Here is a 25,290-nt window from a genome sequence, read left to right as displayed (position 1 = left end):
GCGCGTGAAGCTGTGGCTTCCTGCTGGAAGAAGCAGGCTCAGTGTCCGATTCAGCTCCCCAGCCCTTTAGGCTCAACCATGCCCGACCCCCTTTGCTTTCTTCCTTTATTCATATCTGGCTCCCTCCGCTAACAAGCAGAGGCCCCGTCTGAGGAGAGCTGCCTTGTATGACTATCGACGCCCGGTCGGGGGGCTAGTGACCTAATTCAGCAGCAGAGGATTGCGGAGGCAAAGCTAGTGGACTTGGCAACAAGCAGGACTAGGCTAGCTTTGGTAAGAGGGCCACGTTTGGGGGGGCCCAGGTTTAGATGCTGAGTCAAATGCCCGTGCGATTGATGGAGATACCTGGGAACATTTGGAAATGACAGATCAGGAGACAATAGGCAGGGACTGAACATACACATTTATATATAAATGCACAGAAAGGTGGCAGTTTGAAGGAGGTTAAGGAAAGGGGAAAGGGAAGGGATCTTATGGGACCAGGCGACAATAAAAAAGAGAGGAAAGTGAGAGAGCAGGGATGGCCACGTAGGATAGAAATTCATAATGCAGTTGATCATCAGATGCTTAAGAGAAGTCGGAAAGGGGCTAAGACACAGTGATTGGCTTTAGTGATGCAGAGGTCACTGGTGTCCTCGGAGAACCACCATGAGACGCTGGTGAGGGAAGCCACTTTGCAGAGTTAATTAGTGAGGGGATGGCTAGGTTATAAATGCAGGGCAGTGGGGGCCGGGGGGGGACACCCCTCTGTAAAGGGGATAGGGTAGCAGCTTAAAGGTCGTAAGGAGGGAGAGCCAGAGAGCAGGAGGGCATTTTCTTTTGCGGGTGATGAGAGATAGAAATCTGTTTGTAAATAGAGCAAAAAGGGCCAGAGAAGAGAACATGATTAAAGCTATAAGACAGAAGATGCAGAGAGTTTGGGTGGAGCAAGATCTGTGAGACAGGAGGAAGTGTTGGGAAAAGAGCCTAAGCGGTGAGCTTGGTCTTGAGAAGAAGCCTAGATACATAGGACAGACTGACAGCTGTCAAAGGGGACTGGGGTGGGGGCCTGGGTAAAAAAACGTGAAAAGATTAAGCAAAAAAATATATATGTATGACATCTAGACACAGATAACAGTACGGTGATAGCTAGAGGGAAAGGGGGTGGGGAGAGGTGGAAGTGCGCAGTAGGGGGGATAAGTGGGGGTGGACAGAGACTTGACTTTGTGACAAGTCTCTTGACAATGCAGCATGCAGATGATGTTTTACTGAGTTGTACACTTGAAACCTGTATGGTTTTATTAACCAGGCTCACTCCAATACATTCAATAAAAATAAAATAAATAAAAGTGGATACGTTTCTAATTAAACAGAAAAAAGAAAGAAGGAAAGAAGCTGGGGGCTGCTTCTGCTATAAGAGCTTTGAATGAGAGGGTGAGCGAACAAAGGCCTTCTAGGCTCCTGGCGCATTACGTAAGTATTCTCGGGGTCTTCTGCTGGAGGGTGGGTGGGTGGGGTGGGATAGGAAATAGATTTCAAGCTACTCCCAGGAGAAATGAAATGTGGGGTTGATATGAGATAAGCAGGAGATGAGATTTCGGATGCGATGAAAAGGCCAACTGCGCTGAATTGAAATTACTGTGGTTAAAAAAGATTAAACATGTTTTCATAAAATTCTTCAGTTGCATGTCACAGCCTGGGAGAGTGAGTAGGAAAAACAAAAGCAATGTCCTAAATTTGAGAGCTGTCAAGGAGAAACATGGCAAAGAGAGCAAGGCATCTGGGGGGGTGAAATGACTCAGCACGGATAGTGTTAGGCTGAGAGGGGAGAAGGGTCATCCGCACAAATGTTGGCACGTAGGATCAGGGGACAATCGCAGAAGTATAATGCCATTCACACACTGAAGTCGAGAAAGATGCTGAGTGTCCTGGAGCTGTGTGGATAATGAAGACAATATGACATAGGCTTCAAAGACGAGCAGATGTCTGGGGACGGTGAGGGGACCCTGGTTTGGATGCTGCAGTGTGCCCAGGAAGACCCCTTCTTCTGGCTCTGGGTGTCAGGGATGGGCGTGCAGAAGTGGAGCTTACTAGGGGACTTCTAGGGGAGAGAATGATGCATGGAGGTTGCAAGCAGGAGCTTTGGGTCACGCTACTTGGTATCTACCCTCGCTGGGTGATCGTGGGTAAACCACCCAACGATCTCATGCCTTAGCTTCTTCATCTCTAAAACGATCATAATGCATCTCATGGGATTGCTGTAAATATTCATGAAATAATTACTAAAAAGAAATAGCATAAACCCACTGTGTAGTAAATACAATAAAAATTAGCTTTTGGGTTGTTGTTTTTATTTAAAATTTTTTTTTTTATTCTTATTGGAAAGAATGTACAAGAAGTGGTATTATCAGGGAGAACAGTAGGTTTCAGTTTACATGGCCATATGGGGAGAAATATTTTTTTAAAATATCAAAACTGTGCCCGGCTGGTGTGGTTCAGTGGTTGAGCATTGACCTATGAACCAGATCACAGGTTCGATTCCCGGTCAGGGCACATGTCTGAGTTGCAGGCTCGATCCCCAGTCGGGGGCGCGCAGGAGGCAGCCGATCAATGACTCTCTCATCATTGTTGTTTCTATCTCTCTCTCTCCCTCTCCCTTCCTCTCTGAAATCAATAGGAACATATTTTTAAAAATATCACAATGTAAGAGATTTTGTCTACAATAGAATTGTGGTTCTAATGGGCAGAGAGTTGACTGGGGGTGGTGAACACACATTAGAGTATACGGATGACGTGCTATAGAATTGTGCACCTGAAACCTGTATAATTTTGCTCACCGGTGTCACCCCAAAACATTTAATACAAAGGAAAAGAAAAGAAAATAATCGTGGTTCCAAGGTTCACCTGGCTCCCCTCAGGGGAGCAGTGGCCTTGAGGAGGTGAGGAAGCAGCTGGTCGGGATGTGATCCAGGGCAGGGAAAGGAGGGAGGGGCTCGGGCTGGAACATCAAGAGTGAATTATACAGTAAAGAGAGCCTGGGGTTGGGATTCAGAATAGAGGCAGAATGCTTTTTTGATCAAAGCTTTTTTTAATGTTCCTTTTTTTGGGGGCTTGATTTGCCCTACAATGAGTTGGAGAAATGCTTTGCTTTCTGTGGCTAGAAAATAATAATCCATAGCTTGCTTTGGAAGTTTTAAGTTTTGAGTGCAATGAGTCTCTTGCTCTTATTTACCAATATACATTAAATGTAACGAAGGTCGTCTTTTTTGTTTTACTAACTTTAGTAATTTCTTAAAGTCTTTAAAAATTATGCCATTAATTTGAAAGAAAACATATGAAAGTGTTAGTTATTACAGTCCTAATGCCTTCTGCTGCCTTGTAAAATGACAGGCCTCTGTTCACTGGGAAAGGGGCGGCCACGAGTAAGTGCTGCTGGAGGAAGACAGAGGCGGAGGAGGGGCCTTTCACAGGGAGGGTTGTAAGAAGAGATTTGTGAGAGATCAAAGAGATATGTGACTGATAAATTTAGGTTTTCCTGCAGAACAGAACTTTGGAGAAACAAAAAAATGTTTAAAAACACTTTTAAAATAAACTTCTATTATAAAAATTTTAAAGCTTACAGAAAAGTAAAAAAATATTTTAATAACATATTCACTATCTAGGTTTGCCAATTGCTAATGTTTTGCTGAATTTGCTCAGCCTGTCTATCTGGCTGTCTTTGTACAGATTTGGGGGGATCTATTTAAAAGTAAGCTAAAGATATTGCACCCATCCGTAAGGTCTTCAGCATGCCTCTCCAAAAAGCATTGAAGACTGTTGCAGCCAGTATTTTTGCTAAACAAACCACACCAAAACAGCCACCTTTTTAACGCACTCACAGCTTCCATGGGTCAGGAACGAATGGAGGGACGGCTGGCCCCTGCTCCACAGCGCCTGGGATTTCAGCTGGGAGCAGCCAGAAGGCTGGGGCTGGAATTATCTGGCGGCGGGTGCAGAAAAACCCGGGCATGACTTAAAGTCTGGTTTGAGTTGAGCCTGTGAACTGTGCACTCACATGCGGAGCCTCCAAGTGGCTTGGGTGCCTCACAGCATGACATTTGGGTTCTGAGAGGGAGAGTTTCAAAAAAGGAAGGGCCTTTCCAGGGGAACCAGGCGGAACTCCAGAGGCCTTTCTGATGTAGCCTTGGGAGCCTTGCAGCAGCGTTTCCACTGAAGCCTGTTGGCCAAAGCAGGTGGAAACACGCCTATATCCCTCCTCTCCATGGAGTGAGTGTCAGGCTTTGCGGCTACTTCTAAGAGCCACCACAAAGATAATCTCCTACATAACACAATGTTATTAAGCCAACAAAAATAACTTCTCAGGATCATCTAATACCCACTAACCCCCAATTATGTCAAAAATGTCTTTAGGAGCTGATCTTTTATTCAAAACTAGGATCCAATCAAGGACAATGCATTACATTTCTTACCTTATATCTTGGTTTAAGGAGGGTTTAAGAAGTCTTCTGGCATAATATGTAATTTAACAGCATTCCCCATTTGCCCAATTACTGGCTTTAAAAAATCCAAGTAATTCTTTAATGCTTTCAGAAGCAAATTTTCAGTCTGTCTTTGTTTGTTTTGGGTGCAGTTAAGTATGTTGAGACTGGCTTCAGATCAGACTGATTGTATCTGGATCATTTAATCATTCATTCATTTAATAGTAACTTTCTGAGGCCATGCGATATTCCAGGCACTGTGCTAGACACTAGGCATATAAACACGAGTAAGACAAAATAGTGTGGAAACAGAACCAAACAAAATCCCCACACTCAATCAGCTCTGGGTTCAGCAGGGTAGACAGACACTCAATAGACAGTTCTAAGAGAGTGGGATGCTGGGTATAACAGAGGAAGTTTGGGGGGAGCCAAGAGAGCAGGGATAGGAGGGTCTCACCTCCAGGACTCAGTTCAGAGTCTAATAGGGACATAGAATGTCTGCAGATAAATCATGAGACAGGTGCTATAATACAGAAAAATAGCATATGGTGAAGAAAGTGCATATAAAAATATTCAATGACCCATTTTCCACAAAATAAAAGTTAAAATGTGCTAGCACATTCTATTTTATCTCTCCTTCCTCCACTCCTTTCTGATTTACCTCCCCATGTCCACAGTGTGTTCCTAAGGGTCTTGGTCCTCTTGCCTTGCTCTCTGGCCTAGGCCATTGGCCCAATGGAATCATTTTGTATATATTTTATTTCACTCGCTTTAGACTTAGCCCCCATTACATATTTAGATTTTTTTTTCTGGGCCCAGACACAAAGCCTGCAAATGCTACTCCCCATCTATCTGCCTGCCTCCCCTTGGGCTTTTCTTGTTGGAAAGCTGATGGGCTCCCACTGACTCTCCCATTTTGGACAACATCACTGCTCCCCTGGGGAAGCCATGAAGTCTGGCTCATTTGCATGAATCTCTGCAGTGGTTCTTCTGACCCCAGGCCTGTTAGAAGTACTCATTAGATCCTCTTTAATTAAATATGTAACACACATCATGCCATCAAGCATAGGAAAAAAAATAATTACAAACCTAACAACAGCTCTGCTCCTAATTAAAAGCAGGCAGTCTTTGCTGGAGAGCGAGCTGGGGACAGTGCTTTTATCCTGGGCACAGCCGTGGAACCCCTGGTGCCAACGCCCGGGGGCAAGGGCATGAGGCTTTGGATGTGCCAAGGGGGCTGAGCTTTGTTGGGTGACACAATCTCTCTCCCTTCCCAGTAGGTGAGATCTAATTTCAGCTCCTGATCTGTGATTCAAGGTACTGACGAGTTTTCATTCTCTTTCATCCCACTTTCAAATGCTCTTTGACTCCATCCCATATAGTAGTATTGCAGGTAAACAGAATGTGAACACAGTGGGTTGGTCTCACCCAGCAAAAGCCTTATGAGAGCTTAAAGAAAACGAGCCACATGCATCTGTTTGTTCATATGTGACTCCAGTAAAAAGCGAAGGAACAGGTTGGCATGGGGCACAAGGGGTAGGCTTCCAGAGAGTCTTTCCTGTGTACAGAGCTGAAGGTTGAAATGAGCATCCGTAAGTAAGAGACTTCATCACCAACCTCATAACCTTGGTTCTTAGATACCCCTGGAATTTTCCTCCACCCCTCTCCTCTCCTAATCTCATCTCCACTCCACCCTTGGCAATTCTCTTTCTTCTAGTGAAACTCAGAACCTCTCCATTCCTACACTTGAACTGCCGTTTGTATTATATTTGAATCTAGAAACTGCTTCCCCACGATCAGTGAAATCAAAATACCTCTTATTCATCTTTGCAATAACGGTGGCTCCTGAATTTTTATATGGGAGGGATTACCTCCTTAGAAGGGCAGAAGGGGCAGGAATGGTGGCTGGGAAGGAACTTATCCTGACTCTGCATGTGCTTTGCAAGCCCACTTTTTACTGATGTGTTTGTTGATTTGTTTCTTTGTGTGTTTGCAGTAGCCTTAGGGATGCTGGAAACTCTACCTTAGGCTTGGCTCTCAGATTAAGTAGAGATTATGAATCCTTTGTAAGAGTCACTTGGAATGGAAAGAAAGATTCTTCTTTAGTCCTGTTGTTCTCTTTAATTTTTGGCTTCAGTCCTCAGTCCATGTTATGTCCTAATGGCCATCAGGGAGGGCAAGATATTCAGAGTAGTCATTTGCCAGGTTTGTGGCCATCTGTAACCTTTCTGTTTCTAACACCTTGGTAGCAACTTCCATGTTTCTGTCTTCAGAAAGATGATGATCTGAGTCACCATCATCTCCTGTAACTTAGTGTAATTGTCTCCTAACCGGTCTTCATGCTTCTATATTTGCCTCCCCTTTGTCTCCAAAGTCTCCTCTAACTCACAAGCCAGAGTTGTCCCTTAAAAATCCATGTCAGATCATGTTATTCCTCTGCTTAAAACCCTAGAATGACTTCTTACTGCTATCAGAGTAGAACCCCAAGTCTCCAGAGTTGCTGACAGACCCCCCATGATCCGCCTTCTCCACACACCCTTCCCTTTCTGACAGTGTCACTACACCCTCCACTTGGCTTACTCTGCTCCAGCCACAGTGACTTCTTCATTGGTTCTTAAAGACATCGGGCATCCTTCCTGCACAGAGCCTTTGCTCTCTTCCTTCCCCAAATCTAAATGCTCTTGCCCCGTAGCTAGCTAATTTTATTGCCTCCTTCAAGTCTGCTCAAATTCCACCTGCTCAGCAAGGCCTGTCCACACTCCTATTTTAATACCTGCTCTCGCCTGACCCTCTACCCCAGGGAGTTCTTGCCCTTTACTCTTTACCAAAGTCCTTGCAATCATATAACATATGACGTTAGTAACTTACTGTATTTAGTTTTTATCTTCTTGCCAGAATGCTACTCACACAACTTTGTTTTTTTGTTGTTGTTTGTGTTTGTTTTAATTCACAGATGTGTCCCAAACACTTAGAAGAGTCCAGGTACTTTGTTTAATGAATTGGATGAGTGGATAATAGAGAATTCTAAGAAACATGTACTGAAGTGAACTTGATTTTTCTGGCAAAATAAGAGGCAGTGTTCCCTGCTGAAAGTAAGGGAGATGTTGAGAAGCTGAGATTTGAAAAGATTTTGGAACTACCTCTGAAGAAAGGAGATATAGAGTCATCTAGATAGAAATAAAGATATTATTGACTATCAGTAAGGGTCAAGCTCTGATTTCAAAGATACAAATGTAGCCCTGCTGGTGGGGGTCAGTTGGTTGGGAGTCATCCTGTGCACTGAAATGTTGCTGGTTAGATTCCTGGTCAGGGCACATTCCTGGTTTGTGGGCTTGATCTCCAGCAGGGGGAGTGCAAGAGGCAGACGATCAATGTTTCACTCTCCCTCTCCCTTCCTCTCTCTCTAAAAATCAATAAAGAAAATCTAAAAAAAATTAATTAAAGAAATAAAAGATACAAACGTATTATGGTGCCAATATGCATGATGGTATTACTGTCTTTAGAAATGCTTACTACCCAGTCTTGAGAAGGCTAAATGGTGGCCTACCCAGGAGATGTGTCCACATTTTAATTCCTGGAACAGGCAAATATTACCTTATATGACAAAAGAGTGAATATTACATTTATAACAAACAATGTGATTAACAATCTTGAGAAGAAAAATTTACCCCAGATTATTTGGGTTGGCCAAAAATTCAATCCCACGTATACTTATAACAGAGAAACAAAACAAGTTTTGAGACAGACACACAGAGGGAAGAACAAAAACAGAAACAGAAACAAAAAACACACATACAGACAAGGCAATGTGAAAATGGAGGGAGAGGTTGGAGTGATGCAGCTGTAAGTCAAGGAATGTCAAGGATTGCCAGCAACTACCAGAAGCTGGGAGAGAGGCTCTGCCCCAGAGACCCTGGGAGAGTGCAGCCCTGCCAACAGCTGGATTTCAGACTTCTGATCTTCAGAACCGTGAGACAATGTGTATCTGTTGTTTTAAGCCACCCTTTGTGAGAATTTGTTATTTCATCCCTAGGGAAATGATACAGATTTTGGTACTGAGAAGGCACAGGGTGCTTCTGCAACAAATACCCAAAACTGTGAAAGTGGCTTTGGATCTAGACAGTGAATAAGGGCTGGAAGAGTTCTGAGGTGCATGACAGAAGAAGTCTAGATTGCCTTAAGAGATGGTTGGTAAAAAGATAGTAATTCTGATGAGCACTTATAAAGAAGTGAGGAGCACAGTAGAAAAGTTTCTACACTTAGGGAGCATTATATATATATATATATATATATATATATGTAGGCAGAAAATTTGTTGAATTACATTCTGCACTTGCGTAAAAAGCAGAATTTGTAAAGGATGAACCTAGATTTTTAATTGAGAACATTTCCAAGGAAAATGTTGAAGGTGAGGCCTGGCCTTGTTTGGTTTGGTTTTGTGTTGCTGTTGTTGCTTATAGTAAAATGTGAAAGAAAGGGGATACATTGAAAAAAAACCCGTTAATCTAAATGAAATCAAAATTTGATGCTTTGGGAATTTCTCAGCCTACCCAAATTGAAGATGATGAAATGAAGAGATTTACTGTTATAAAAGTGTGCTCTGGAGAGGACAATGGTGTACCTGGCCCTTCGTTTGCTGAAGAGATTAAGTATGTGTCCGATGGATCCACTCAACCATCTCAGAAGAAACCAAGACTAGTGATGGGATTATACAGGGAAGAGCTATGAAGGATCCTCTTGTTTAATGATGTGAACCTCACGGCATACATGAAAAATTCACAAGATTTTTGAAAATGTTATACAAGTAGAAGCACTGCCAACTGACCCAGCAAGGACAGAGGCCTGATAACCCGAAAGAAAGCTGTTGGACTCCAACATTGTACACACAGGAAACTGATGAAATTCTTATACAAACAGTAGCATTTACCCAAGATTGAGGGATAACAAAATAAGTGTAAGAGAACTTCACAAAGAGGAGCACTAAGACACTGATAAAAGTACAAATAAAAGGAGTTCCTGAAAGTCTAATCAAGGAAGAAGGCAGGCAGTTCCATGAGTACACAATGGGTGAGAAGGGTCAGTTGGCTGGAGGATCAGTTCTCAATGACGTCAAAAAGTGTGTCAACTTGGAGAGAGACTGTGGGAGAAATATAGGACATTGGGGTCAAATAGAAAATTTATTAGATTTGAAATATGTAGAGTCAACAGTTTTTAGTGGAAATGAGATCCAGTGGGTGGTCATACTGTGGATAGCTGTAGCGTAGTAGAGGTGAAAATCATTCAACTGGTTACAGCTGAGTAGCTGAGAGACTAGTATGAGGTAGATGGGTAAGACCATATTTATGTCACGGTTCATAGAATCAGGAGTGAAATCTCTCTCTCTCAGAATTCTGTCCCTCCAAAGACTTGGAGCTGTAGCCAAGACAGGTTCAGTCTCACCCTCTGTATATTAAGATGTTTAGCAGAAGAGAGGAGTGAAGGAGATGCTCAGGAAAAGCCAAGATAAGAGGGAAAGAGAGAAAATATAATGTAGGCAATCTTTTTTAAAGCCTGGCCATGCTTAGACCCATTGACTTTTAATATGCCCCTACAACCTTATATCTCTATTTAAATGATGATACCTGGCACTGGTTTTGTGACTTAAAAAACAACAATGACAACTCTATTAAATACATTTTTTCCATCTTTATTGCCTCAGAATCACTCTCCCTTTTTATTTTTTAAATCTCTATTGACATTAACTAAGTTTGGATGTTAATGCTCCTCCTGCCATGCTGAAATGAAAATGCGTTACCTTATTATTTTTAATTCAGTTTCATTTTAATCATATAAAGCCTAATAGAGTTACCATAAAACTCACTGTTGCAAATAGCTTGATCTTTAGAATGAATGGCAAACCATTTTCTTTTTTACCATAATACTTAAAAAATTCAATTGTAAATGTATTTTTAACCTTTTATTTTGAAGTGTATCATACATACAGAAAAGTCTACATAAAACATACACATAGTTATATGCAATTTAAGAGGTATTTCTACAGCAAAACCCATTCACTACCAGCCGAGTTAAGAATAATTCATTGCTGGTTCCCAAGGGGCCATTCCTGTGGCCCTCAAACCCAAATACATCCTGGTGCCTTTCCCTATTAATTTCTTAATTTTTATGATAATCACTCTTTTCATTTTCTTTTTAGTCCCATCTGTGTATGTATTCTAAGCAACATATTGATTTTTAAGATTTTGAAATTTATAGGCACTACATTGAATATACTTTTCAGAACTGATTTTCTCTCTCAATATTATGTGTACTCTTCATCCCTGTTGATACATGTAATAGGTCATTCATTTTTCTCCAAGCACCATCTCTCCCATAAAGGCTTTCCAGTCCTTCTACCAAATCTGATATGCACTTTGATAGAACATTTAATTTTACTCTTATATTTCAGGAGTTCCTATATCTTGGCTTGTTATATAATTTTGTATCTCCATACATATTAGGCCTTGTCTCAGGTTTCTTTGTATCCTCAATAGGACTAGATCTACTGATTATGCATAATTTATGCTTAAAAATGCTAATTAAATGCATCATGTTGAGACCTGCAGTATATATTTGGATGGAGAACCCAATATTATATATTCTCCAAAGTCTGGGCAGCTTAATACTGAATACATCCCATCTATTCCTCATCTACTAAACCACTGTGCTTGAGCCGCCTCATGTTTGACTTCAACTACATTTTCAGTAGCATTTTTTCATCTTTTAAAAGCTGTGTTTTGTATCTGCTGACCTGCACCTGGCTAATATTAAAATCTTTGCTCAAAAGAAAACAAGGGTAAATAAAATTTAAGTGAGTGAAGGATTAAGCAAGGTTAGGGCTCTAATTCTATGCATGTTGGACCAAACAAATATAATGGGAACAAAAGGGGGATCCAATCATAAAAGCGTAAAGAGTGAGAGTCAGTTCTGGAGAGCACAGGTGGATATGTGACCTGTGTCGTCTGGCGTCCCTGCTACAAGGAGCACAATAGTTTCCATGGCTTAAAGTCCCGGACCCCCAGGATGGCAGCCATTCTGAAACATTTGTTCTGGAAGATGCCTGTGCTTCATGTGAGCCAGAGAATGTGTATGTGGGCAAGCCAAAGTGAATTCCCCTAAGCTCAAAGCATGCAGAGAAAAGCACAACTTCCTTCTGAGGAGGAAATGAAGTGTTTTATTTCTTTATTTATTAGCTTTGTTACTAACTATACCCCGTGCCAGAGGCCCCAAGGCAGAGAAGCTTATTGTAAAATAATAGAGATAATTAAATCTTAGATTATGAAACAGCAATTAATGCAGCAAACTAGTATCTGATCCACCGGGGATATCGACACTAAAGAGGTGGGTTCTGCATGATGCCCCCAGGCCAAACACCACTCCTAGCTCTCTTCCTTTCTCCCTTCCTCACCCATTAATAGTTGTCAAAAATTGTTGTTGTTGGGCACTTCACATATTTTTTTTCCTACAAAGTAAAATTGAAGCTTGATTGTATAAACTACAGAGACAATTGCTCCTGGATAAAGGTTTGGATATTGATCCATGGAGAACTTCAAGAGCATATATAGTTGCACTCTAAGACACATTTGTAAAATAGGTTAATTTTGTCCTCAGAGATCTTTCACCCCATTAGTGCTATGGTTCTCCACTTGGGGGCTTCGACCTCATAGCTCTCAGTGTTCACATCCTACTCCCAATTATGTGTGTGGGATTCCATGAAGAACACCCCATGCCTTATCTAGGCGCTCTCTTGAACCCCTACTTTTCTCTGAAACTTTAACTGCTTTGGGTTAGGTATTTGTATTTTCCCCCCAATAAATATATTTGCAAGTATATATTTCCCATGAGAATAATAATGTAGGGATTAAAAACAGGATTTAGCATAGAAAACTTGGGTTTGAGTCCTGGCTTTCTTATCTAAGCCACTGTAGGAAACTGAGAGAACTTAGATATATTTTATGGTTTCACTAAGAAAACAAAAGAATAAATAACTTATTTATTGGCTCTCAAGAGTTTGCTCTCACAAGAAAGAGAAGATAAATCCCACAAAAGACAATAAAGCAGCCATTTTCAGAGACAGAGATACTGAGGTCTGAAACCATATGGATACTTGTCCAAAAAAAGTAATTACAGAGTTGAGCAAATAGTGAGTTACTAGCCACCCCACCATCAGGGTAGCACTGCAGCAAGAGATATGGATTTTACAGAGATTTTTAAAGCATCCTAGAAATCCTCACTGATTTACAAGCCACACAATTCTTTAACATTTGACATTACAAGGGGACTATGAACTTATATGGTATCATTAAGGTACAGCTCTGTAGAAGATGAGGAAATTGGGCACAGAGACTACATAGCTTGCTGAAAAGCACATAGCTGGTAAATGGTGGAACTTGGAATTACATGCAAAGTCCTCTGATTTAAAATCAGCTCCACAAAAAGAACCACAGTTTCTTGACTTTGTATTGACTCGATTTAACATGGACTCAGTTTGACAGTTAGACATTATTCACATCAGACTCTAGACTCCTGGAAAAATACGTTAAATGAAATTTTAAGCAATAATGAGATTCATTTAGATGAGAATATAATTCTGCATCATCTTCACAAGTACTTGCAAGTGGGCAGGGGGATTCCAACTCTAAGGTCTTCTACTCGAATATCACTTACCAGTGTTCAACTATTTTCATTATCAATGAACTTATCTGCCGTGTACCTTTCAGTTTGTACTTCTACCACTGGGTACTAATTATAACAACTACAAAAAGTCTATCTAAGAGATTGGGGTATTTTCCAATAGAGGACTAAGCTGGAATGTTTGCAGAAGCACCAGCATCCTGTGCTATGCAGAGGAATAGAGGCAAGTATAGGAAATCACATTAGGGACCCTAGAGAAGATGTGTGACAATGAGCCTGCAGAAATGGCCAGTGTACACACACATGACGTGCGAATCGCAAAGCATGCTGCACTTACATCACCCAACACTCAGGCAGCTACTTATCTCACATTTCGCAAGGGAAAACATAGGGTTAAAAGAGAAATAACAAGTGTCTTTATTAAATTGGAATACCTGACTCGACACTGAATACTTAGGCTTTAAAAAATACACTTATTTCTTATCTTCCTTGTGGTAAAAGCATCCAATGGGCATCAGAACAATTTTGGAAGAAGAATCAGCAAGTATGTTGCAGAAGTGAGAAGAGCAAAGTGTTTGAAATCAGAGAAATTTAGGGTGAAGGTGGACCCACCCCTTACTAATTATGAGAACTCAGTCTTACTAACTGAGAAAGGGTCCAGGGTGCTTCCTCCATCATGGCTGTGATGAAGATTAGATGTAATGAACATAAAAAACACTAAGTCCAGTGCCTCCAAAAAACTCAATTACTTGTAACTGTAGCTGTTATTTTTAGTGCTACTAGGAGGAGGCGAAGAGAAATAATCTGCCAACTACACTAATGAGAAGGTTTTCTGCACCGTGGCTCATTGTAAAAGAATGCTGTCCTGTGGGGAGAGGACTGAAGACATCACGGAAACACCTGGAAAGCGTGGAGACACACTCACCAACATGACCAAAGTTAAAAGATAAACATGGTGGGAAAGGTCGAGGAAGGCCCAGATCAAGGTGTGCCTCGGGGTGGGAGGGGCAGGCAGTGAGAAAACAATGAATGTAATGGGAACACTATCTATCTATCTATCTATCTATCTATCTATCTATCTATCTATCTATCTATCTATCTATCTATCATCTATCTATCTATCATCATCTATATCTATCTATCTATCTATCTATCTATCTATCTATCTATCTATCTATCTATCATCTATCTGTCTATCTATCTATCATCTATCTATCATCATCATCTATCTATCATCTATATCATCTATCTATATCTATCTATCTATCTATCTATCTATCTATCTATCTATCTATCTATCTATCTATCTATCATCATCTATCTATCCATCTATCATCTATCTGTCTATCTATCTATCTATCTATCTATCTATCTATCTATCTATCTATCTATCTATCTATCTATCATCTATCTATCATCATCTATCTATCATCTATCTATCTATCATCTCATCAAAGTACCACTGAGGTTTAGTGGGGTTTGAACACGGCTACAATGGACTAATAGAAGGGATACGAATCGAATAGAAATGGCACGGGAAGAGCACACTATGGAGACAGACACATCAGTAGAAATCTTCACGTTAAGGTTGTAGCATAACAGCAGGTACCTGACTGTAAGCTAGAAGCAGAGCTAAACAGAAGTGTGCTTATGGCACAGGGATGCCAAAACCGCTCTCAACCATTTAGATGCACCTTAAACACAGCGCAGAACTCCTCGGAGGGGAGGCAGCCACCTAATGGGATGTTTTGACTATCTAGGCAGCACTTGAAAACCAGCATCTTCTAGAAGCAAATTGTCTTGTTAAAGCCGTGACATGACTCGCCTTAATTTTATATTTCAAGTGGTATAGAAAGTCACAAGGAGAAAATTGTTGCACTGATTAAGCCCTGACCACTGATGCACAGCCGGTCACTGTCATGAGAGGGGCAGCGACCTTGGCGACAGTCATCTGTGATACTCCTGAAAGCCTAGAAACACACAGACTTCACTTCAGAACAGCAAAGTTAAAAATAACCAGAAGGTGTGCGTGGGTGTGTGATCCCCAGGAAAGAGACTTGAAAGGTAACACAGCTTAAGAGAGAGGGGATGGTAAGAAAACTCGGAAAAGAGCCATAGAACCAGAAATTATTCTAATGTTAAAGAAAAAGGGTATAAATCTAAAAAGACCTAATAGAGCTGAAAGTGGAGTTCATATTTTAAAAGGACATGTATTAAATATTGAAGGGGGGTATAAACATCAAGAGAATACAGCAGAGCAGCCACACCAGGCTGTAGGGGGAACGTCAGGCGGCCTAACTGTGAAAAGAAGACAAAGATGTGCGAGAGATACTTTAGAACCTGCAAAGGGATTTAAAAGCGGGGCGCAGAGCAAGGTGAGCAGGGGAGGTGCCCTAGCCTGGGTCCCCCAGCATGCGGAGCTCGAGACAAGGCTTGAGTGCGGGTGATAATTGAGCAGTGACCTCAGGGAGCAGGCTTGAGGGCTGGGGGGCCGCAGGGAGGGTTAGCCAGAGCCCCCTGCAGGGCGCACTAGAGAGGGTCAGTGCCTGGGTGCCATGGGCAGGTGTCACGTCCCTATGCCCCACCAGTCCCCATCCTTCAGTGGCTGAGGATGACGCCGGTGTCTATTCCCCTGCCTTTCCAGGTTGTCACCCCTGAGGGCCAAGCTGACTACGGGCCCTCAGAGTAGAGCTGGGCAGCAAGAGAGGGGAGGCGCAGAGGTGCAGGGGTTTCGGTTGGTGACAACCCTCTTGGGACAGGTTGCAAGTAGATGGGGCCCAGGGGACTTAGAGGTGCTTCATAGGGAAGGCGGGCGGCCTGAGGGAGGAAGGCTGGGTCATGCACACAGAGGGCAGAAGAGCAAAGCACAAGGACGAAATCATGAAACTGGGAGGACAAGCCGAGCATAACTAAAGGAGAACTGAAGCCATTAAAACGACCTGGCTGCTGGCCCTACTTCCTTCACTGTGACATTCCTGAAGACATGATAAATGACATGCACTAAAACTAAAATTATAAGAAAAATTATAAAAGGCAAAGTAAATCCGTATGTGTAGAAAGTACAGTACTTATGGAAGCATTTCCATTTATGTTTAAAAAAGGGGGGCATGTGTTGTATATATGTGAGCATAACCAGCTCCTATGTCTCTGACCGTGACCTTGGGGAAAATATTTAGTTCCCTCAATGCCTCAGTGTCCAGCTCCTGTCCGCAGAGGTGCTCCCACTCCAGGCTCAGTGCCCTGTCCGTGTCCCCAGGACCTAAGAATGTGCTTGGCATAAGGAGGTGGTTATAACACTTGCTAAATGAATAAATGAGAAATTGATTGATAGACGATTGTTACAGGAAATATTAAAATATATCTTGAAGACAATTTTAATGTTATAATAAATTTTAATTCATGGATATATTGAATTTTGTATGTTACACCCAGAGCATATATCTTATTTTCAAGTTTCAATAAACAATTATAAAAATTGATTAGATTCTAGGTCAACAATAAAATTCTCCAATCAGAAACTGGGCAGAAAAATGTTGCCCTGTCATAATATAGCAAACTGTAAATTAATAACCAACGCTTAAAAAACAAATAAAAATAAAACACAGCAATTTGGTAATTTAAATCATTCTTTAAAAAACCTATTAGGACAAAAAAGAAATAAAAATTACGATAAGAGGCTATTTAGAAAAATAATAGAAATAAAAATGTTACTTATTATTGCAGTGCAATGCAGCCAAAGTCATTCTCTGAGGCAATAATCTTGAATGTTTGGGTTATTAAAATAATCATAAAATAAAGGAATTTAGCAATCAACTCAATAAGTTAGAAAAGCAACCACAAAATAAACCTAAGCTAAAAGAGAACAAATAATAAATATAAAGAGAGATTTTTAATGAATTTAAACCAAAATAATATAATTGCTCAGTAAATCCAAGAACTGTTTTTTTAAATACAACACATTAATACCAATGAAAATGACAAAACCCAAAATCCACCAAGACAAAAGAGAAAATAATAATAATAATAATTTTTAAAATAAGTACATAATAAGAGTAATTATTTTTAATTTAAGAAAATGTGATACACAAGTTATGCTAAATAACTTAACAATTATATTAAATGGATGGAATCCTAGGGAAAAATTATCAATGGTCAAAACTAAGTTAAAGAAAAGTAGAAAATTTAATTTGAGCAATAATATAAAATCAATGATCAAAGAATCTTCAAAGACAGACTCACGGCTCGGTAATTTTACTGTTAGAATTTAAAGAGGAGCTAATTCCATGCTCTAGCGTTGAGGACCGAATTTACCCCTTTCATTTTCTTACCCTTGAAAGCCACAAAAAGACCTGTGTAAGAAACTCCCACTCATCAGGAAAGCAAACAACAAACCCCCAAACCCATAAATGAATTCACTGAGAAATTCTGATGCAAAACATTTAAACTTTTAACAAATCAAATTTAAAGTATCTTTAAGTAACACCCTCCATGACCAAGTAGGATTTGTCCTGAGAGTGAAAGGCTGGTATATTATCAGAAAAGAAATGACTGTAATAAGCCATATCTCTCAGTCAAATAAAAAGACAATCATCTCAAAAGATGCTGTAAAAGGTTTGATAGCAATCAATATGAGTCTTTTTTTTTTTTAAAGCAGGCACACATATAAGGAAATTAGGTTTAGATGAAAAGGGTATCTGTCTGAACCCTACAGCAACATCATGTTTGATGGCAGAACACTGGAGGCAATCTCATTAAAACAACAACAAAAAACATGACTTATCATGATTCATGTCCACTATCTTCTTTACTATTTAACTCAATTCTTTAAATAAAAAAGTAGGAGAAACAGAGACAAAGAAAAGGAAGGAAAACTTAGTAATACCAACTGACCTGATAAAGAACTGACTGTATGAACTGTGTTCCTGTTACTTGGTGTAAGCAATATATATCCCAGGAAAATTAAAAACAAACAAACAAACAAAACATTGGTAGAAATAATCCAGAATCAACTGTGATATCCTTTGAAGAATGGAGGCATGTCAGAGATAACCAGTCTTACTATTTAAATATGAACAAAAAAGGTGGCTTCTAAACCAGGACTAGGGTCATTGACAGCTATGCCTAGAAAATTTAAAAATACACAGTAATAATATAAGTGTTTAACAGAGAAGACCATTGGAATTAAAATGTGAATTGAATTTGAACTTTAAAAGGTTACTAAGAATTTTTAGGCTGTTAAAAAATTTAGTCATATCAATTTTAGTTCATTTTTTAGAAATTCAGATGGAAAGGGTAGTTGATAAAGTAATACTTCAGACTGAGTCCATTTTCAAAGGCAGCTAACTTTTGGCAAAATTTATTTGACATTGTTTAGAACGATATGGCGAGTGTGGGCCGGGGATGGTGCGTTGGCTTCGCGATGGTTCCCCGCGGCCTCCGATCAGGCTGCTCAGGGGGCGCAGCGCCAAACAGTGAAGGTTTGGGAGCCTGGTGGCCTGAATTACCGGGCCAGTTTCACTCTTACATTTGTCAACCTAGACAAGTTGCTTAATCTTTGCCCATCTTTCAAAGTTACGTTACATGAAGAAAATAAAGAGTAAAGTTAATCTATAGAAAATACCTGAGACAGCCCAGCCAGGTGTGGCTCAGGGGTTGAGCTTCGACCTGGGATCCAGGTAATCGGGGTTCGATTCCCGGTCGGGGCACATGTCCAGGTTGCGGGCTCGATCAATGACTCTCTTATCATTGATGTTTCTATCTCTCTCTCTCCCTCTCCTTTCCTCTCTCTGAAATCAATAAAGATATATTAAGAAAAAAAAAAAAAAAGAAAAGAAAAGAAAATACCCGAGACAGTGTCTGGCATACAGCACAGCCCCCGGGAAGCTTCCGTTGTCCTAGTGGCTACTTGAGGCGCCTTGAATGGAAGACTTCAGCTGCATGTGTATTAACTGTATCTTCTCATTTTCTGTATTCTTGACGCTCTGGCATCTGGGGCCTCCCTGAGTGGGAGGCTGCTCCTCCCAGGGTCAGCTAATTCCTGGACACAGCACACACTCCCCAGAGAGGGCACTCTCCAAATGCAAACCAGCCACTCCAGACCCATAGCTCTCCCTGCTTTTTTAAAAATCACAGCCCTGCCATCTAGCGCACTAGTATCCTGCCCAAACCACACCACAGCCAGGCCCTGGACAAATAGAGGCCACCACCCTGTCCCAGAGCACACTGAAGTCGTTCAGACTAGCCAGTCCTAAGCCTGTCCACCCTGCTGACCCTGCCTTGCCCATTCCTTGCCGCAGAAAACACAACAAAGGCCCACATCCAAGCTTCCCCTTGCTCCTGATGGACCCTGGTTCCTCCCCGTGTGGCCCAGCCCAACATGCTGTGCCTCCTGCTTGCCGGGACCTATGAATATAAACTTGTTCCTTCATGACGGTCATTTCCTTCATGACAGTCATTTTCATGTCTGCCTGTCTTACCCAGTGTGATTAAAACAACAACTGGTGCATTCTAAAACAACCTGTCATAAGACTGCTGCTTCTTACCTTTTTATTATGCTTATTTTTAATATCACATAAAATGTTGAAAAAGAATCTTAGGTTTAGATAAATCAGAGCTAGAATAAATTAAATTCTGAATAAGAATTGACAGTCTACACGATCTTCACAGGTTAGACTTATGAAAACAAATAGTACAGAGTAGAATTTAAAAAATATATATGTGATATACATAAGATATATGAAAGATATATATAGATATACATATATAAAAGCTATATATATATTTTTTCCCCTGTACTTTAGAAGTGATGCATTAAGTGCAGAATGGAAGAAATATGGCCTCACAGCAATCCATCAGCTAAAAAAATGCACAAATCTGTACACATCTATGCATTTGGGTGGCTTCGACTCAGCTGTTGGGATGAGGCCGGTGGTGTGACATGGCTCCTAAGAAGGCAGGCGAATGCAGATTTGGGCTGAGCTAACAGCTTGACTCTCAGCACAGCACAGAGCCTACCCTCCCTGCTCTGTGTGCTGGTTAGACACTGTCAGGCCAGCTGCTTTCTTCTGTACAAGTCTAGAAACTAAGAAACTAGTTGGAGAACTAGAATAGTGAAGGGTGCAAAATCATGCCGAAGGAACTGTAAAAGAGAAAGGAACATAATTACCTTTAAGTAGCCGACATGTTCTCATGTACAAGAGGAAATGGACCTTCCTTTTCTTTATTGGGTAGAACCTTGTTTAATAAATGGACATTCAAAAGAGGAATGCTCACCTCAGTAACGTTAAGGGGGCAGGTGGGAAGGAATTTACATTTCATTTATCGAATGTACAAGATATGCAGGGCAGTGCACTGTCCTATACTCACATATACCTTGCTTTCTAATATTTAGTGTTCTCCCAATATACTACTGTTGTTCTTTGAGTGAATGTCTATGAAATATTTTGAAAGGATCCCCATGGGAGCTGAGATTGGATAGCCTCTAACTCCTCTTCAAATACTAGCAGTTTATGACCCGTTAGCTAGCAGTCAGACGTTAGGGATGAGGCTGGGGCAGGGCTGGGATAGCTCTCCAGGCGCCTCATTCCAATATAACCATAATTATACAGAACGCAAGGTAGAACAGGGCATAGTTTCTTTCTCTAGCAAATTAAAACCCTGTTCCCTGTTATATCTCATATAGATAAAAATTTTATCTGCTCATCTTTTGAGAAAGGATCCCATGTTACGCAGCATATATTTAAAAGAAGCTTACCTCGAATTCAGTCCCATTCTCATGGGTAAAGTTGGCCGTCTGAGGCTGGACATAACATCAAACATGCATCCAAAAGTTAGAGAGAGCACCGTTGATGAACTGAAACAGCTTTAAAGGTCCGAAATATGTAACAGGGAGGTGCTCTTGACTTTGCGGCCTGCTTTAATTGTATGTCACATAGGAAAAACTACTTTCAAATGTGTTTCTATCTAAAAACAATAGGAGGCACAGGACCATGGCTTTCTGTCCAGCAGAACACCTTGCTCGTGTGTGAACAAAGAGGTTCTAAGAACATGAGACAATGGGAAAAGTCCCTGTGATGAAAAGGCAGTTCAACAGCTTTGCATGAAAGTTAACACTTATTTGCAGGAGCAAAAGACAAGGGGAAGGGGATAGTGCTGAGAACAGGAGAAAAGGCCCAACAGCTTGGGAGAAGCCGGGGTGTATATTCCAGGTAGAAATGTTGGACAACGAGAATTTCCTAACGGTAGGGGTGGCTGGAGGAATGTTACTGAGATTAGTTCGAAAATAATTTCTGTGTGTTGTTGCAGTGTAATATCTGTTTTCCACACAAAAGTGTTTCCTAGAACAGAGTTTTAAGGCATAGAGGGGCTGTATCGGTACATGAGTTAGCTCTGAACAAGACAATAGTCATGGGAGGGGAGATGCAAGTTCAGGGGGAATGGTTAATTAAAAATACAGCTAACCATGAGAAGGTACATTTAAGATGTGTGCAAAAATCTTAGAGAGGATATTGAGCTTCTTATTAAAGACGAGAATAGAGGTTGAGGTTAATTTTAAGTCTCAAAGGACAGGCAGACCTCAGCTGACATCTGGATTGAATGTGTAATTGCCTCAATTCTCTTCCTCACTGTGCTTCTTGGAGACACATCTTAAAAACAAGCTTGTGACATAATTACAAACATGTTCCTGTTGTTCACAGGACCCACGCTTTTTATTTTTTTCATTGAAAGGCCTGAACTATTTCACGTTGAACGTAGAAAAGGTAATATGCTTTTTGGACAGACATGCTTTTTCTTCCAAATTAACTCACTAGATTTGACCCTTATATACCATGGGGTAGTTTGGAACTAGTTTCATAAATTGGAAAGACATTCATTTTTAATATGGTCCCTTTAGTGAAAAGCTAGAGTGGTCCAAAATTTACTGTTGTAAAATGCCAAAGCAAAATCCATGCGATGGCACTGCCCCAAAGATTTCCTTCAGGCTTCTGGGTGGTAGTTAAAGGCTCACGTTGCTGAACTGAAACCCCATGGGAGGGTGGCCACAGACCTTCCCTGGGCCGGGCTCTCGGATTCCTTCTGTGCTGAAGCTTTCATCTGGCAATTCAGCAGCTAAGCTACATATCGGTCAAGTTTTTTTCTTTATTGATCCAGTACCATGGCCTAGAAATACATGTACAAATTAAAGGAGAGATGGCGTTGACACCCTAACAGTTCTCGAATAGTTTCTGCTTTACTAGATCCTGAACTATTTTCTCCCTCAAGTTACTTGAATGTGAGCCGAGGTGTGAACAAAGCAGGGCTGAGAATCGTTAATTAAGCCTGTTCTCCTTCTACCCATGATGATGCAAAATTCATTTCTTTTTCTCAGTCTGATGGTTATCCAGTGCCCTAAAGCCAGGCCTCCACAGCAGTGGGTTCAAACTTCAGTAAAATGAAACAAAAACACACACCAGAACAAGCCACTTAGCCTGTTTCCATGAGGGTATTGCGTTGTCTTGCAGTGGTCAAGTCCTGGGGGAAGAAGCTGGTACGGCAAAGGAGGGGAGGCCTTTTTGTAATCTGTTTTCTTGGATGTAAAATGTCATATACTTCATCCCACGGGGCCACTATCCACATGTCACTACTGAAAACAAATGGAGCAAAGGCCCCTGGAGAGATGCCTGTTTCAATGTCTTTCATGTCCCCTGCTCATCTGTAATTCCCCTAGACATGGTATTTCCAACCCCATGGATGCGACAGCAGGTGACAGCGGATAGGAAATGCCTTTTGAGGAGACCTCCGGAACCCTGAACCTTGAGAATATGCCACCCTACCTCGCTGACAGACTTTCCAAGGAGTCAGTTATAGATGGTACAGGGATGTGCCCTAAAAGACAGAAAGAAAATCCTGACCTGAGAGGTGATGCTTGTTTTTCCCTCGTGGCTGTGGCTGGGGATGAGGCCTCTGAGTTTGCTGTCCACGCTGATTACCTCGATGCAGCGTGGGGACACTGGTCACAGCTGGAGATCAGCCTTGCCTACTACGACCCTCTTTTCATTGTTTTCCCCCTGAAGACGCAAATCATCTCAAAAATCATGCCTCTCCCAAAGTCTCCCTGGCTCTGATGGTGTCCAGACACAGTTACATGTGATCACTTACTGGCTCTGCACCGGGGCAATGCTTGGGTAGGTATTTTGTCCCAAGAAGAACTGAGGTAATTCTTTATGATCCAGATGTCTGTTGAGGCCATACGGTCCTAGAGAATCAGGCTGGCACAGCTTTTCACACTCGGTGATTGATCTCCTGGAGCATCTTGACTCTGCGTTTTTGCTTTTTTGTCTCTCATGTGTTCCTTTTGTCTGAAGTTTGACTGCCATCGACACCAGCCTATGAAAAGAAACCCACCAGCCTCCTTCGGGGGTTACTGTGGTTTCTCTCCCACCTCTCCGGTTAAATTTCCCAGCTTGCCAACCCCCCTCACACACACACTGCTCAGACATCATCCCTGACTCCTCCGAAAACCCATACGATTTAGGTGCTCGCAGTCCTCCCTTCTTCATACTCTATCCAGTTCCATTTCTTTTTTTCCTACTCTATCGATTTACACTTTTTAAAAATTTTTCAGCCTCTTTGCTCTTTGTTTTCTCACTTCAATCCTGAATTTCTGATCGGCATTTCCATGCAATCCCTGCCTCAAGTTCAATCTTCCTCAACCAAGTCCCTCATCTTTTTCAGCCTCTGTTCCAGTGTCACCTAGAACTGCCACCCCAAGCCTCCATTGCTCAGTCTCTAACTGCTGTTCAACTCAATCACTGCCTTTTCAACAAGGCCCTAGGTCTTTCCACTTATGCATAGTCTAGTCCCTCCCTCCTATAAAAACCTGTAGAATTCTCTTATTATTTGTCATCATGTGCACCAAAGCCAGCTCTGTCTTATTGGTATTCCATATAACACCTTACAGTTCACAAAATTGGCACCTGCCATCTCATGGACTGTCTTTCTCACCCTTTTCTGAATTTCTTTGAGGGTCAGAGATCTTGGATAATTTGCAATTGTACCTGTTAAATTTTCTAACACACTGCACTGCGTGCAGTAGGTATGCCATAAATCATTGTGGGTTGCTAGAAGTCTTAAACTTGAACTCCTTAGTTTACCCAATCCAACATTTCTCTTGAGTAGCTCAATACTTCAGTTACTCCACTTCCAAACAGTTCTTTATCTTGTTACTCATGCCCCCAAATATGAGTTTTGGGTGACAAGCATCAGAACTAAAAACATTGACAAAATTTCCAGATACTGGTGAATATTTTAAAGGGGTTGACTATAAAAGTAATACTAATTACACTCATTTAAAGCAACTGCATACCATGCCACCCAATCATAATGATTCATAACAGCAATACATGTTAAATTAACTTTGTTATAAATTTTACTTTGTATGATTTTCTTGATTGTACTGCTAAAATATTCATGTGTATTTAATTGTCGATTGTTTTAATTTTCTCATGGTTGTCTATTCAGAATTTTAAAAGAAATTGAATGAAACTGTGCTTAGCATGATCTTCAGTGTTGTTGGTTTTACCAGAAGCATAAATAAGAGTTGCAGTCATTAAAGAGATTATAATGTCATTTAAAAAATAATAAATGTACTTTGTTATTATTATTAAAAATAAAAATAACAAATAAATTACAAAATTAATTCTCTCTGTGAACAGATCTGTGAATTTTAATACATGCATAGATATGTGTGGCCACCACCACAACCAGGATACAAAACAGGTCTGTCAATCAAGAAAAATTCCTTTGCCCTGGCCGGTGTGGCTCAGTTGGTTGGGCATCTTCTGGTGCATGGAAAGGTTGCCGGATAGGTTCCTGGTCAGGGTCAGGACACATGCCTGGGTTGCAGGCTCCTTCCCCAGGAGGCAGCCAATCGATGATCCTCTCTCACATCGATGTTTCTCTCTCTCCCTCTCCCTTCCCCTCTTTCTAAAAATCAATAAAAATATTAAAAAGAAAGAAAAGAAAAATTCCTTGTGCTGCCCTTTATAGTCAAATCCTCCTTCCACCTTTAGCTTGTAGTAACCACTTATGTATCTTATATGACATTTTCCGAAATGTCATCCAAATAGGCTCATGCAACCCTTGGAGACCGGTTTCTTCACTTGACCCATCACATTGTGTGTGC

The sequence above is a fragment of the Miniopterus schreibersii genome, assembly GCF_964146895.1.
Source record: "Miniopterus schreibersii genome assembly, chromosome: 20".
NCBI lineage: Eukaryota > Metazoa > Chordata > Mammalia > Chiroptera > Miniopteridae > Miniopterus > Miniopterus schreibersii.
Note: the sequence above shows the minus strand (reverse complement) of the source record.